The sequence below is a fragment of the Dromiciops gliroides genome, chromosome 3 (genome assembly GCF_019393635.1).
Source record: "Dromiciops gliroides isolate mDroGli1 chromosome 3, mDroGli1.pri, whole genome shotgun sequence".
Classification (NCBI taxonomy): Eukaryota; Metazoa; Chordata; class Mammalia; order Microbiotheria; family Microbiotheriidae; genus Dromiciops; species Dromiciops gliroides.
Genome location: NC_057863.1, coordinates 102,583,737 through 102,599,757, shown reverse-complemented (window position 1 = coordinate 102,599,757; position 16,021 = coordinate 102,583,737). Strand labels below are relative to the sequence as shown.

At 33.9% G+C, this 16,021-nt stretch overlaps 1 long non-coding RNA gene across 2 annotated transcripts in view; it reads left to right on the top strand.

The window, feature by feature from the left end:
• LOC122746911 overlaps nt 1-13,927 on the top strand; it is a 29,429-nt gene extending 15,502 nt beyond the window's left edge. The window contains exons 2-3 of one of the 2 annotated variants that reach the window (XR_006355589.1): nt 11,067-11,150; nt 13,860-13,927. This is a non-coding gene — a long non-coding RNA (uncharacterized LOC122746911). Of the gene's footprint in view, nt 1-11,066; nt 11,151-12,783; nt 12,891-13,859 lie in introns of those variants that run through there. The other variant, XR_006355590.1, reaches the window with a different exon arrangement.
• The last annotated feature ends 2,094 nt before the right edge of the window (nt 13,928-16,021 follow it).

The window sequence follows — 16,021 nt, the reverse complement described above, 5'->3', positions numbered from 1 at the left end:
CCTTTCATATGTAGTTGCTGTGGTCCTTGGCAAGTTATTTAATTTATTTAAACTTGTCTCCTCATCTACTTCACAAGGCTGTGGTTAGGAAAAGAAAATTGTGATAATACAGTGTAAATTGTTTGTACACCTCAAAGTACTATGAAATGTGAGTTATTTATAATAATTACTTAAATAGGTTTTTCTGTCTTGACATTAATTTTGTTTTATGTAATAATTTCCAGTTATGGTATTTAATTAAGTAGCTATTATATATATATATATATATTTGGTGAGGCAATTGGGGTTAAGTAACTTGCCCAGGGTCACACAGCTAGTAAGTGTTAAGTGTCTAAGGCCGGATTTGAACTCAGGTCCTCCTGACTCCAGGGCCAATGTTCTATCCACTGTGCCACCTAGCTGCCCCCAAATACCTATTATTTATGATATAGTATGGACTGACTCTACAATATGGAGAAATAAAAATTAATAAAATATTATTAGCATCATGTTTTGTCTTAAAAAATGTAATATTGAGGTGAATTGCTCTAAATGGCCCTAGTCATTTTGAGAATTATGAAGCCTTGAAGGCTAGTATATGTGTAAAGTTTAATTAATCTATTATACTTTTTAAAAGAGAGGTATTAAGATTCATGTTAATTTATATTTGTATTTGAATTTTCATTAGATGGTTATCAGTTTTGACTTCATATGTTAAACACTTGACAAGATTAATTTTGGTATTGTTTTATGATCTGTCTTTTAATGTGCTTTATTGTTTCAATTATCTTTATGAAGTTAATCCATTTTTTACAATAGTGTCAGATGCACAAATTTTAGCAAACTGCTTTAGTCATATAAGTCATACACATAAATGACTTGATGTTACATTTTAATCTGTGTTATTGTTAATTAATCAAATCCTTAATTGGGCTTCAAGAGGAAAACTCTAGTAGGCATTTTAATTTCCTCAGGTTAGTATGGTTCCAGTAAATTTTAAAAGGAAAAGGAAGGAAGGAAGGAAGGAAGGAAGGAAGGAAGGAAGGAAGGAAGGAAGGAAGGAAGGAAGGAAGGAAAGAAGGAAGGAAGGAAGGACCAAATATCAACCTTTTATTATCAGAAGGATTTGTTGTTGGAAGCTTGTATTTTTTCCTCAAATAGATTTTACTGTTTCAATAGAAAATAGTATTCACATATCCTTTAAGTTTACAAAATCATCAGTGATAAACATGCTATATAATTACTGAATCTATTTTCTTTTTGAATCACAGTCGCCAAATACTTTGGTGTGCTGGTTCACAAACTTCATAAGGATGAAGAAAAAGGGGTTAGGGTTCAGTGTCATTGTGCTTTCAAAGGCTTGGAAATAGTTTTTTAGATATTAGTCTAAAACATTAGACATTAGTGAAAAATCTCACTAGGAGAGAGATGGAACTTATCAAAGAATATTCTATAACTTTTATATTCATGAGGCCTTTTTAATTAAACTTGGCTTTAGAAACTTGCCATCAAAACAATGGAGAACATTGCCCTTAGCAGTCTCTGTTAACATGTACCGGGGATGTTGTTGTTATTTTTTTTCTATGAAACCATTCAGTTCTATATCTATTACCAAAAAAAAAAAATACCTCTTTAAAAAGAATTAATTTCTTTCATTCAAAACCTAGAAGTTATGCAATTACATTTAATGATATGATAAAATTTCAAGTATTAAGTGCTATAGAATTTAAAATAAAGAATAAAATTGAATTGGTAGCCAGTTATTTTAACATATTCCATATTTCTAAGGCAAAGACATATAAAAAACCCCAGCTTTAGACATAAAAACATAGAGGCATTGAAATACCCTAGTGGGTGAGCCATATATTCCTTTTCTTACCATATCAGCAAAGGAATATCTCTGGAAAATAATTATTTTTCTTCATGAAGGAAAGCTCAAGAATTTATAGCTATTTCCTATAACTTCTTAATAACCTGCTCAGGATCTGTTATTTGAAAGTATTTATGATTTAGCTACGTATGCTTGTTTGAAGAAAAAAATGACATGTTCATGTACACACAAGATATGTAAAATAACTTTCAACTTTTAAACAAAACTAAAATCATTTTACACAATTAGCAGATGTCAGTCAGGAGAAACAATAGATTATGTACCCAATTACTTTCCTATTTCAGACAACAGTTTGCAATCAGTAGAATGTGTGATGAGGTTTAATCAAAGATTAGAACTTTTTAATTAAATAGAGCCTTTTGTGACTAGTCATTTGACATTAATTACTATTTTACTTGGATTCTTTTTGATTTGCAAAGGGCCCTGAGCACTGTAAAAAATTATATTGCACCACAGAAATTATTGATAATTAAAACAAAAGCTTGTCTTCATCAGTCCGTCACACACCTTAAAAATGAACATAATTTCAGATGTTAAATTACTGCTTTGGATAAATAGACTAGTAGGTTTTAAAAGGAAAATAACAGATGGCATGGCCACATAGTTGCTTTGGATGGGCAGTCTGAAAGTATTTAATTGCAGTGATTGATAAGCTGTTTCTTAATGCTCAGCAAAACTTTTCAGGGGCCAGATATTCAGCATGAGGTATATATAGAGTTTTTACTGGCCTAATACCCACAGGGAATCTTAAAGCTAACTCATACTATTGTTATTAATAGAGGTCATCAATCAAAACATAAGACTGAAACAGTAACTGATCTAAAACTTCCACCAACAGTTTAATGTGTTGGGCCACAGAGAGGATCAATATTTAGCATCATTTGGACACTCTAAAATCAGGTACAATGACGACAATAGTCCTTGATTCTATTTTACTTTCTTTTATTGGCTAATACCGAATAGGTAATGCAAAATATCTTTAGGGTTAATGGAATTTTATATATATATACATACATACATATACATACATATACATACATACATACATATACATACATACATACATATATATATATATATACATATATATATATATATATGGAGAGAGGGAGAGGGAGAGGCAGAGGCAGAGGGAGAGGGAGAGGGAGAGGGAGAAGGAGAGGGAAAGGGAGAGAGAGAGAGAGAGAGAGAGAGAGAGAGAGAGAGAGAGAGAGAGAGAGAGAGAGAGAGAGAGAGAGGCGGGCTTTGGAAAGAAAATGAAAGTAAAATACTAGTTCTGGTGACAATTTAGAACAAATGTACTACCGTTACATAAGATTATCATGAAATTGACCCAGTATCAATAATATTGACTGAGTCATGTGAAATGACCACCATCATTGGTCCCCAGGAAAAATCAAAGTTCTTTCAGTTCAACTACTTTAAGAATAATTTAGGGGCAGCTACATGGCAAAGTGTATAGAACCCTGGGCCTGGAGTCAGGAAAACCTGAGCTCAAATCAGGCTTCAGATACTTACTATCATGTGAATCTTGACAATCCTTATAACCCTGTATGTCTCAGTTTACTCAAATGTAAAATGAGCTGGAGAAGGAAATGAGAAACTACTCTAGTATCTTTGCCAAGAAAATCCCAAATGAGGTCACAAAGAGTCAGACACAACTGAAAACAACTGAAAAACAAAAAAAAGTATACACTTTGAGTAGTTTGCCCAGTGTGGGGTGGGGAGAGGGGGGCAGATTTGCAAAATTCAGCAACAGTCTCTTTCCCAACCCTCCAAATGATGCATTTTCAAGCTAGCTACCAGGGCATCAGGGCTGGATTCTGGGGTGATGGAATAGAGTATAGTTAATTGCTCTACTTAGAGATGGAACTCATGACTGACTCTATTAGTCTTATGCTCTAACAACTGAGCTAACGAGCCATATTAGTAGTAGATGTTCATATAAAAAGTACATGACTTTGTATACAAGATGTATATTGCTTAAAGTCACTTATAAAAGCTTTATGATTTAAAATATTCTTTGTAAGGTTGACTAAATACCGTTAACTTAAAGAAATTATGTTAAGGGTAGAAATATACTGCTAATAACAGTTGTGGTCTAGTTCAATCCTCATGGGAATTGAAATCATGACTGTTAATATCATAAAATATGTCATGAGTTACCAAGAGATGTCAGTTTAGTTTGATTTTGATTAGCAAACAGTTCCCAGACAAGCTTACATTTCACTGTATTCATGCCCTATGGAGAATTCATGTGAAAACATTCAAGGCAGGATATTAATTGTTCATTATTTGGAAAGGCTGGAAGAATTTTGGAGATAAGATATTAGTGACCCTGATCCTCTTTCCCTCAGCCTTGGGGTGAAAACAGCTGGCACCTCTGCTAGAAGCCACCTGCAATGCCAATCTAGCCAGGAAAATCAGTAAAGGAATAAGCCATGCCTCGGGGTTATGCCAATTTTTTGCAAAACATACCCTAGTTGTTTTTAATGTGTCATCCAGCTGTCTAGGTAATGGCATAAAGAATAGCAGGGCTGGCTACTCCAGACCATTAGAGATTACCTAGTTTTTTCTTCAAACAGGACTATAGGTAAACATTTGGATAAAGATAAAAGTATTTTTAAAGACTTCTAAAGATTACAATCAAAATCACCACTGGGAATTTTAATCCATGGATTCTATAGCTATCTCTTACTGTAAGGTATAGAAACAAGGAGAATAAGAAAAATGTTAGAACTAAATTAGATATTTCTTTCAAATTCATTGGTGCTTAAAATGGGAATTTTTTGTCATTACTACATAATAATACTAATAAAAACAACTTCTAACATATGATACTCTAAAGTTTGTAAAGCACTTTACAAATATTATTTCATTTTATCCTCAAAAATAACCTTGTGAGGTAGGTGTTGTTATTACCCATATTTGACTGATATGAAAAGTGAGGCACAGAGAAGTTAAATGACTTGTCCAGATACACACAGTTAGGTGTCTGAAGCCAAATTAAACTCAGGTTTTCCTCATTCTAGGTTTGGTGCATTACCCACTGTGTGTCTAGCTGCTTCTAAATTTACAGGCCAAAGTTTATATCCCAATAACATCCAAAAAAAGAGAAAAGGACCTATTTGTATATAAATATTTATAGCAGCCCTTTTTATGGTGACTAAGAATTGGAAATCAAAGAAATGCCCATCAATTGGGGAATGGAAAAACAAACTGTGGTATATGATTGTAATGGAATATTATTGTGCTATAAGAAATGACAAGCAGGATGATGTCAGAAAAAACTGGAAAGACTTACATGAACTAATGTATACTTAGTGAACAGAGCCAGAATTTTGTACAAAGTAACAGCAATATTTTTCAATGAAGAACTGTGAATGACTTAGTTATTCTCAGCAATAAAATGATACAAATCAATCCTAAAGGACTAATGACAAAGTATACTATCTGCCTCCAGAGAAAGAACTGATATTGATTGAACACAGAATGAAGCATGCTATTTTTCATTTTCTTTTATTCAAGTCTTCTTATGCAAAATGACTAATATAGAAATGCTTTACATAATTTCACATATATAACTTATAATTGATTGCTTACCTCCTTAGAGAGGGTGTAGGGAAGAGAAGGAGAAATACAATTGGGAACTCAAAATTTAAAATAAAAAATAAATTTATAAGCCACATTTATGAAAATGTTAACAACAACAAGATGTGGGGTGTGAATAATCTTCCTATAAGTAAATGCTGCCTCTACTTAAACTTTGATTTTCAAATATCTATAATTTAATCAGTGTTGAGACTTCCTATACTGTTGCAAATCATGGCCTCTCTATTCCATAATATGTAATTTTTATCAGTTACTAAAGCCAAAAAATAAATTGTAACCTTTTCTGGTGGCTAAACTTTGGTCATGAGGCTCTAAATTTAGCTAGGTTTTGGATAATAGCAGTATCTTTCTGTTCTTCCTCTCATCCTTGAAATTCTTACATCTTTTCCCACAATACCAGAGGTTTTTGCTTCACTGTTAGCCTTAGAGAACCTAGGTTCAGTTCTACGCTACAGTGAGACATCAGAAAAGAATTTTAGTAGGGGATGTTGCCACTATTCTTGTTGTCTTTCAACATTTTATGTCCCACAGATACAAATCAAGGACCTTGGGAATAGAAATCTGACAGAAAGACATAAATTCCGAGGCAAAAGCAGTTGGAAATAGGTTTTAAATAGAAAGTGTTTGGTATGAACTCTGCATCTTCCCTCTCATGGGTAGTCGTGAAAGGAAGACCAACATAGTTGAGCAGGCAATAGATGCTAAATCACTTATATGGTGAAATGGGAAAAAAAAACTGGGACCAATTAGACTGAAGATGTAATCAGAAGAAAATTGCTGATCTTGGTCTTTCTTTCCTATGAGCCCTTGTTTACTTTTGGCTAAGAAAGGGGGGAAAAGCTGCTGACCTCGCTTTCTCTTACACTCCTCCCCAACAGCTGAGGAACAGCAGGGGCTAGGAAGATGAGAAGTAGGAGAGATTTCTGCTGATCCTGACTCCATATTACAACTAGATACCTTTGGGTTTTCTATACCTTAGGAGTGAAGATTGTTCCAATTACACAGGCAACATGAAAGATAGCTTCAAGTCCAATTTGAACATAAGATTTATGAAATTAAACAGAGAGTTCGAATTGAAAAGTACCAAGGTATGAAGCACCAGAGGGCATTTACATTTATAGTAAATATCTACATATGTAGATAGAATTATATATGCATATTATATATACAAATAGATATTATACACATAGATATGTTATGTAATTATATGTCTTCTTTTAATAAAAAAAGAACTTTAGGATCCATAATTAGTATGAGAATCTTGTTTATCATTGAAAGGAGTTATGATATTTGAGGAAATGCATTTGGAAAGAATATCAAATTAAGGTTGCATTCAGTATTCTTTGCATCAGTTATTTCCCAAAGAAAGCCTATCAGTTAAAATGATAAATTTTAACCTTTTCCATTTCTTCTAGAGAACATTCAATTTATATTCTTCAGGCTTTTTGGTACCAGTTCCCCATACTGATGTAGAAATTATTGTTTTTATAATATTTACTAAGGTTTGGTCACTGTGCCTTTCTCAAGGACATATTTCACAATCATTTTAATGTGTAATTCTTTGAGTATCACTTAGGAGAAGGGGGGAAAAAGCCAAGAAAGCATTATCCTATAGTCTTAATTGTGTGATTTAATGAATTATTATTGATTTATTCTATATTAAATATAATTAATCTCACCAATAGGAAATACAGAGGTCATGATACTAAAGAAAACTAAGGGATCAAAACACTTACAGAGAAATTGATCAAAAAATAGTCATATATAAAATGTTCTTTTGCTCAGTTTCTGATTTGTCCTTTTCAAACTGACTGCTCTAAAAACATTTAGGAAAGAAATTAATGTGATTTTAGAATTGTATGACTTTATGGGAGCTCAGGTTTGAAAAATAATTTGAAATATTTGATTTCCAGAAATAATTAGGAAAAATCATTTTGCCTATGGACATGCCCCAGATGCACTGATTTAGAAGTATAAATTTATGATCCCGCCACCATTTTTTCAAAAGCAGGGGAGGTTTTGAGTCACATTACTCAGAGAGGGTGTTGTCTCACTTATTCTGATTGTTTAAGTTATAGAAGGCTGGCTACCTGTGGAAGGGAGTTGATAGGCTATTTTCTTCATACTGAATTTTTTCTTGTGGTCCCTTTGACCCTTAACAACATATGGTTTTGGAATAAGAAAAAAACCATGTTTTTTAAAGCACAAACTTTATCTCCAGTACAATTTTTAATGCAGGATTTGGTCATTTTTAATGCATTTCTTGGCAAAAAGAGGATATAGGACACTTTTTAGCCTTAAATTACTTCAACAATCTTGTTATAATAACTCAATACTTTGGACTTTATATGCCACAATTTATCTGAGCACTTTACTGAAGTAAGGTTTAATTTCTGGGAGGGAGTTGCATAATAAATATTGATATTCCCATTTATAGATAAAGACTTCATGGTGATGATTTTTGGTAGTAACCCAGAATTTCTGGCCAAACACCTACTATAATATCTATTAATACATTTTCCTGTCCCTTCAATGGTGAGAAGCAGTATGGTGTAATGAAGATAGTACCAAATTTAGAGTCAAAAGGCAGAAATTCATATCCTCACTCTGCAGCTCACCACCTGCATGACCTCAAGAAGTCATTTGATTACAATGAGCCTCAGTTTCCTCATGGGAACTTTGGAAGTTTGGAAAGGTTATATTGCTCCCCAATGTAAAGGTATAATCCAGGGATTAAACCATTTTTTCCTTCAAAATCTCATATTTTTGTATTCTTATTGTTGGACTGCTAGGTGACACAGTGGACAGACTACCAGACCTGGAGACAAGATGACTCATCTTGAATGTAAATCTGGTCTTAGACACTTACTAGTTTTGTGACCTGGACAAGTCACTTAACTCTGCCTCAATTTCTTCATTTGTAAAATGAGCTGGAGAAGTAAATAGCAAACCACTATAGCATCTTTGCCAAGAATACCCCAAGTGGGATTGTGAAGAATCAGATACTACTGAATCAACTGATGAACATATATTAATTCATTTATGCGTGTATACTTATGTATACATATATGTATATGTATATCTATAATTACATACATCTATCTGTAGATATATGTATATGTCCATATATGTGCATATATAAATATAAAACTAAATAAAATATGTATGTATATAAGCATATATACACTTTTTTTTTTACATACACACATGTTTGTGTATCATATGTCTTCTTTGGTTTACTTATCACTCTAGCTTTAGTTTCTGAATTTTGGCTTTGTGTTAGGGCCTGGCTCTTTCTCTTGCTGCAAACTGGAGTGGAGTTGTTGGCTCTATATCTTCTTGCCCCAGGTCATCTGGGTTTTTGAACTGACCTCTATTTCCCAGGCTTCCTTCTTCCTGCATCTCTGAGAATCAGAGTGCTAGACATTGCCTTTTTGGGGTAACAGAAGAGAATAATAGGGGCAGCTAGGTGGCACAGTGGATAGAGCACCAGCCCTGGATTCAGGAGGACCTGAGTTCAAATACAGCCTCAGACACTTGACCCTTACTGGTGTTAAGGGCTAAAATTCTAGCTAGTCTGTCTAAAATATCTAATGAGTGGTCGCCAATAAATTATAAGCTTTAGCAAGAGTTAGACTTTTAAGCATTTATTAAGGAGAATAAGAATTTTGTAAAGTGAGAAGAAAAGGCCTAGATTCCTATCTATTAAAGAGAGAGCGCATTTCTAGCTCCCTTCTCCACCAGCGTCCCCAGGAAAAGAGAGCGAGTCAGAGCGCCCAGCTCTTCCTTCTTCCTCCCACTAGCAAACATCACTTCTTGACGCCAAAGAAAAGATGCATGTTCTTGCCCTCAAAGACCTTCCTTTCTTTGCAGTAAGTCTCCAGCAGATGGCATCATTCCAATCGTTACACTGGCTGTGTGATCCTGGGCAAGTCACTTAACCCCAATTGCCTTACCAAAAAAAAAAAAAAAAAAAAAGAAGAGAATGATGTGGACCTGGGAAACCCTGGGATACTAGGTTGTTTTACTCTGAATGCTGTCATACCTCATTTGTCACTGATACTTCCCAAGACTTCCAGGATTCCAGCTGTGGGTTTCTTATAACCATGGAATTTATGGCTGCTCTGGAGCTTTCTGACCATTTTGAACCTTTCTGAGTACCCATGGATAGTATGGAGGTAGGGTGGGGTAGAGGGGAGCGTCTAGTCTTACTGCCTCCAAATAAGTCTGGCAAACTATACATTTTTTGGTTTATCTCTGGCCATACTGCCTGGCTGGGGTTGGGGGCAGGGTCCCACTTAGTAGTACCTATTAGCCTTTGGATAATTTTCTATAGAGGTTTTTGTGCATTGAAAAAGTCAATTATTTTGATTTCTCATTAGAAATATTGATCTTATTTGATCTGTTATAAATTTCAAGTTTTTGCTAAAGTAGGAGACATGTCAGAACTAGATGGTATGCTTCCATTTAGGCAGCCATGTTATCTGCCAGGTATTTTATATTATATTTTGGTTTAGTTCTAGTTCTTCCAAAATGGTGATATTCCATAGCTTACATTAATATAATATTATTGGGATAATAATTACAATAATGAAGTGAGGGTTTTATTTTGGCAGTAATAAATTTGTGATAATTGAATACATTGTAAATTTTCCCATATATTTGACTTTTATTATCTTCCCCATACAATTTTGGATTCAGATCATTGTCTTTTTGTTATTTGTGCCTGCTTAACTCAGCAATCTGACTTCAAACTTCATATAATTTTCAGGGAAATGGGTTATTACTATTATTATTATTATTATTATTATTATTATTACTGTGGATGGTTAAACTAATAATCTCTTTCATATCAATCCACTAACCAATATTTATTGTGTTTTCCTATGGCCCCATCAATATGTTAGGTACATAAAAGCATTACAGAAGAACAGATTCTGCCCTCAGGGACCTTATATCAATGACTTTTATTTCCTAATCCTTTTTTAATTTTTTAATTTTAATTTTTATTTTTATTGAGGCAATTGGGTTTAAGTGACTTGCCCAGGGTCACACAGCTAGTAAGTGTTAAGTGTCTGAGGCCAGATTTGAACTCAGGTCCTCCTGAATCCAGGGCCGGTGCTCTATCGCTGTGCCACCTAGCTGCCCCTCCTAATCCTTTTAAAGAGCTCAGTGGAGTTAGTAAAATATTTTCTGTGAATGTGGAAAACTTCACCATTGATGGAAAATACAATTTTTATTTAAATTGGGCATAAGCCAACTTCTTTGACACTGATGAATACATTGAGTTGAGCATATGATTAGTAGTCATCAGATTACTGAGAAAAGTTAGCTGCACAGTCACATTCATTATGAAGTATTGCATAATTTTGATACATGCATTTAAGATACATTGTTGAGATATTATTTGAGTTACTCTATAATATCATTTTTGTAAATAATAATAAATAAATATTATCTTACATCATTTCTATCTCTCACTCATTTGTATGACAGTAAATATGTCATCTTGTATTGGAAGATTGTGGTGCAGACAAATCATAAGTCATCTTGATCTTATCATTCTTGTACATTTCTTTTTCAGATCTAAAGTCTAATAGTGATTTCTTTGAGAGGATATATTATCTCCCAAGTACAAAACATAACACTCTTTCTTTTCAATTTTAAGGTAAGTTAATTTTCATCTAAAGTGTCTACCCAATATATGCATACAAAGAGACTGATTCCATTGATGCTACTTTAATTAAATGCCAAAATCTAGGCAAGATTTGTTCTTTATTCCCATTTTTAGAGTACGAATAGGCTAGTTCCTTTTGATTCACCATTGATTTCAGTGAGAAAGTCTTCCAATATTCTGAATCTCAATATATTCAGGTAATTGTTTTCTGCAGGGGTATCTGGAGAACTTTCCTATCAATAAACACTCATTTTTTTGGTATTTCTGCTAGATATCCTCCTGACACTGGTGAGCATCATTGCCTATGTGCCTAACTTGATTTTAATACTTAGTAAGTTGTTAAAATTTAATTTCATGTTTTCATTGGTCATGATATCTTATATGGTCTTAGGAGTAATCTTATTAAAATCTTCATTTTCCTACACTGAAGCAAATTATTTGTTTGTTTTTTAATTGACAAATAGTAAAAATAAAAAATAAATCACATGTGCTCTATGTAGCCAATTGTGTGACTATGAAGGTACGATCTATTTTAGAACATTAAATTTGCGCTAAAGTGTACCTGTTCCCTCTCTATTCTTTCATTATAGATTTCACGAATGTATCTATAGGCACATTATTTTATATTAATTTTTTTTGGTGAGGCAATTGGGGTTAAGTGACTAGCCCAGGGTCACACAGCTAGTAAGTGTCAAGTGTCTGAGCCGGATTTGAACCTAGGTGCTCCTGGATTCAGGGCCAGTGCTTTATCCACTGTGCCACCTAGCTGCCCCCAGGCACGTTTTTTTTTAAATCCCTATATATGAGATAGAATTTATAATTTGGAGATTATTGATGTTTTATTAGTTACTTTTAAAATTTGGTCAAACCACTACATGTGGTCCTTTCCATTATTTTGTCATTCTCCATTCGTTGTACTATTTTGAAAACAAATTCCTGAGTGTCTTTCAAATTGTTTAGCCTCATGTATTTAATTAGTAAGTATTTAATCAGTATTTTTTTCTGAATTTATCTTCTTCAATTGTATAGGACAGCATGTAGTGAGGCGGTAGAGTCCCAATGTGGCATTTCCTTTTTTCATTGTTGATATAAGAAAATTGATATATCATCTTCTTTCAGAGCTGAGATTGCCTATTACTTCATATTTGAAATCTTTCATGATTCTCCAACTCCTCTGCTCTCATTACTTTTTACATACCTGTTTGTGTACATGTTACATCATAGTGGATATATGTGTGTTGAATATTTCATGACAGGTTTTTTCTTACCTCATGTTTCACATATAAATGCTCACAGAATCTTACTTAACTTGATCTCATAAAGAGATGCATGAAGGTTTGTTTTCTCCTGAACTGCTTCCTTCCCCCTCACCCTCCGCCCCATTCTGGCATCTTCTGTTATGCTCCATATTAAAATGACTTCATATTCAAAATGTAAACCATGTTTATAAAGCTCTTGCCACTCTCGTTATGGCTATTTTTACATTGCTTAAATGGCTCTAAAACACAGTACGAATGATATAAAAAGTCTTTACTTTTGCCTGTTTTCCATTTTTTTATTGATGCTATACTTAGACTTCCCTGGAGTCTTAAGATCCTTCTAATCCAAATCCCTCATTTTATAGGTGAAGAAACTGAATTCCAGAGAGATTAAATCATTTACAGAGCCTTGCAGAGGTACCTTGAATTTGAACCAATGTCTTCTTATGCCAGAGGAAGCATCTTTTACCTTGTAGTACTCTCCAAATTGTTTAAATAAATTGGAATTGCTCAAACCACATGCAATTTTGTCTAATCTTCATTCTTTTCATTTGTATTCCCTTTTAATTTTCTAACCAATGAGCAAACTTCATTCAGACAGTTGATTCTGATGGCTATAATCAATGATTTCCTTTATGTTTTCTTGTTCTTTTGTCATGTCTGACTCTTTTGTGACCCCATTTTTTTCACAAAGATACTGGAGTGGTTTGCAATTTCCTTCTCCAGATAATTTTACAGATGGGGAAACTGAGGCAAACAGGGTGAAGTGATTTGTCCAGGGTCACATGCATAGTAAATATCTAAGACCAGATTTAAACTCAGGAAGATGAGCTTTTCTGACTCCAGGCACAGTGGTCTATCCAGTATGCCACCTAGTTGCCCCTATGTTACTATGCAGTAAATTTTGTTATGAAAATTTAGTTTTTAATATAGTATATACACCAAAAATCAAGAATAAATGGCATTATGGTATATACTAAAGAAATTACCTTGAAATAAAATAAAGATTTATGCTTAGTGTAGCATAGAGCTCCAATAACTCCCCTTTTTTTTGTTGAGTATAATGATTTATAATATGTGCTTCTTCATCTGAATTAACTCATTCGATCCTCAGGGGGGGAACAAAACCTCTGTGAGGAAAGTATTATGACCTTTATTTTTCAGATGAGGAAACTGAGTCCAGGAGGGTTTAAGATATTTGTCTAAGGTCATCATATTAACTAATGGAGGAGCCCAGGCCACCATTCTGCACTTTTGTTGCTTTGAATGCATGCTTCATTATGAAATGAAGATATTTTAATGAAGTGTTCATCTTATTTAGCCCTGAAGTAAACATCTGGAATGCCTCTTTAAATGCCAAAAATAAACATTTTAACTACTGGCTAATGAAGTAAAGAATATCTTCTCCATTGAATAGGTTTAATCATATTTCATTTTTCAGTTGTTCCTGAAATGCATGTTGAAGAAAGGCAGTTTTGTAGAGCACATCAGGATTACAGACTATGAAGATAAGACAGAAGAATTAGGTAGGAAAATAAAAAACAACTAGCCCACTCAAATTGAAACTACACAACACATTTTAATTAGCAGAGAATTTGGACAGGAACTGCAGATGAACAAAAAGTTAGCCCAAAGTTGAATAGAAAAGGAAGAGTAGACTAAAAGTGATTCTACTAGCTTTCTCAGTGTCCCAAATTTGCAAAAATGTATAGTGATCCCACATTTTAGAGGTAGCTCTCATTTGTATTTAAAAACCAATATTCTCCCCATGATACTCTATTTATGTGAATTTCTATGAAGGATTAGTGAAGAATATGCACAGTATGAGAAAAAGAGGATAGCTGCTAGGTGATTCTTACATTTGGAAGAATGATTCATGCTGTGGAAATTCTGGATTCAAAGAAGAACAACACATTTTCTATCAGGCTACTATACACTGGACATTATTTGTGATTGGAAATATCAATAATTATCTTTAATTTTTCTTGTTCTTCATTATTCTCTTCCTTCTGCAGTTTGGTGAATATTTATGTGAATCTTTGAGAAACAGGAACAAAACTAATGAAATGTCTTTACAGACATAGAAATTGAGGTATATATTATTACTTCTTCAGTTGGCTTGATTGTTGCCTTTGTCTCTGTATCTCTTTATCTCCATGTATGTCTATCTCATGATGTCTCATTTTCCCCCTTTTCTAGCTCCTCTTCCTTACCACCACCACTGCCCCATTTTCTTCTTATTTCATCATTCTCTTTCCTATTTCTCCTTTTCTTTGTCTATTTCTCAACATCAGCCAATATTGACTATCTATTGATACCTGAAGAGTTTCCTTTGTTAGGTGGGAATGCTTCATGATCAAATCAATCAATCAGAACTATATATAACTGTTCTCTTCTTGCATGAAAAGCTTGTATGAAAGCAGGGACAAGTTTATAAACAGAAAAAAATGGTGAATTCCTGACAAGGGAGAAGAAGGAGGGAGCATACTAAGAGTTGAGGACAAAAGAATTGATAATGCAGAGGCAACTAGCAAAAGAAAAAAGAAAAAGTAGCACTAGGCAGCTATATAGCACAGGAGAGAGCACCAGGCCTGGTGTTAGGAAGACTCATCTTCCTGAGTTCAAATCTAATCTCAGATACTTACTAGCTGTATTACCTTGAGCAAGTGATTTAACGTTTTACTTTATTTTCCTTCTTTGTAAAATAAGGATAATAATAGCACCTACCCCCCAGGGTTGTTGTCTCAAATAAACTAATAGTAATAAAGAACTTGGCATTGTACCTGAAACATAGTAAATGCTATATAAATGTTAGCTATTATTAATAGTAGTAGTAGTAGAACTGAACTGTGGTATAAAAGGGAGGTAGATACTCTATTGAGCAATGTTGTTTGTCCTTCATTCTTAAAGAGGACCAATAACATTAGGAAGGTGAAGTCTTGATTTGCAAATGAATTGAATTTAAGTGAGTCAGAGTTGTGCAAAGCCATCAGCATCACTCTCTCCTCCAGAGTTATCAGAGTCCAGTGGCAAGACATAGGTAAAAACGACTGGACTTGGTCCAAGATGCATTGGGAAATGTTGGCCTTTTTAAGCTAAGATCTTTCCCTGATCTCAGTTTGTCTAAGATAACACCCATTCAGTAATTAAAAGCTAGGTAAGAATTGAGGCAAAAGATAGCCTCACTTGTCTTCTTCAAAGAATCAATCTGGGAGGGGTAGACCTTCAGAGTTTCTGACAGGGATTGGAAACAATTACTATTTACACTCACTCTGAGCCATTAAACCCCAAATAATGAGCTTCTTTTGAGGAAGATGTAGACTGAAGCCACCATTCATACTTACTTCCTTAAGTACTAAGAAAAGTTCCAAGAAAAGGTCTGTTCTTTCCCAAATCAAGAGACACTGTAATATATTCTGCTGCTTCTTTATCCAAACATTTCTAGTAACCTGAATTTTTATTGTAACACAAAGAGGCCAAGGGTTAACTAGAGAAAGATAAAAATGTATAAGGCAGACAGCCAAAGCTCTGAAGAAAAGGTTAGATATTCCTTACCTGGAGACTTGGAGTGTTTTTGATGGTGCCCCGAACTTTTTGTCTAAT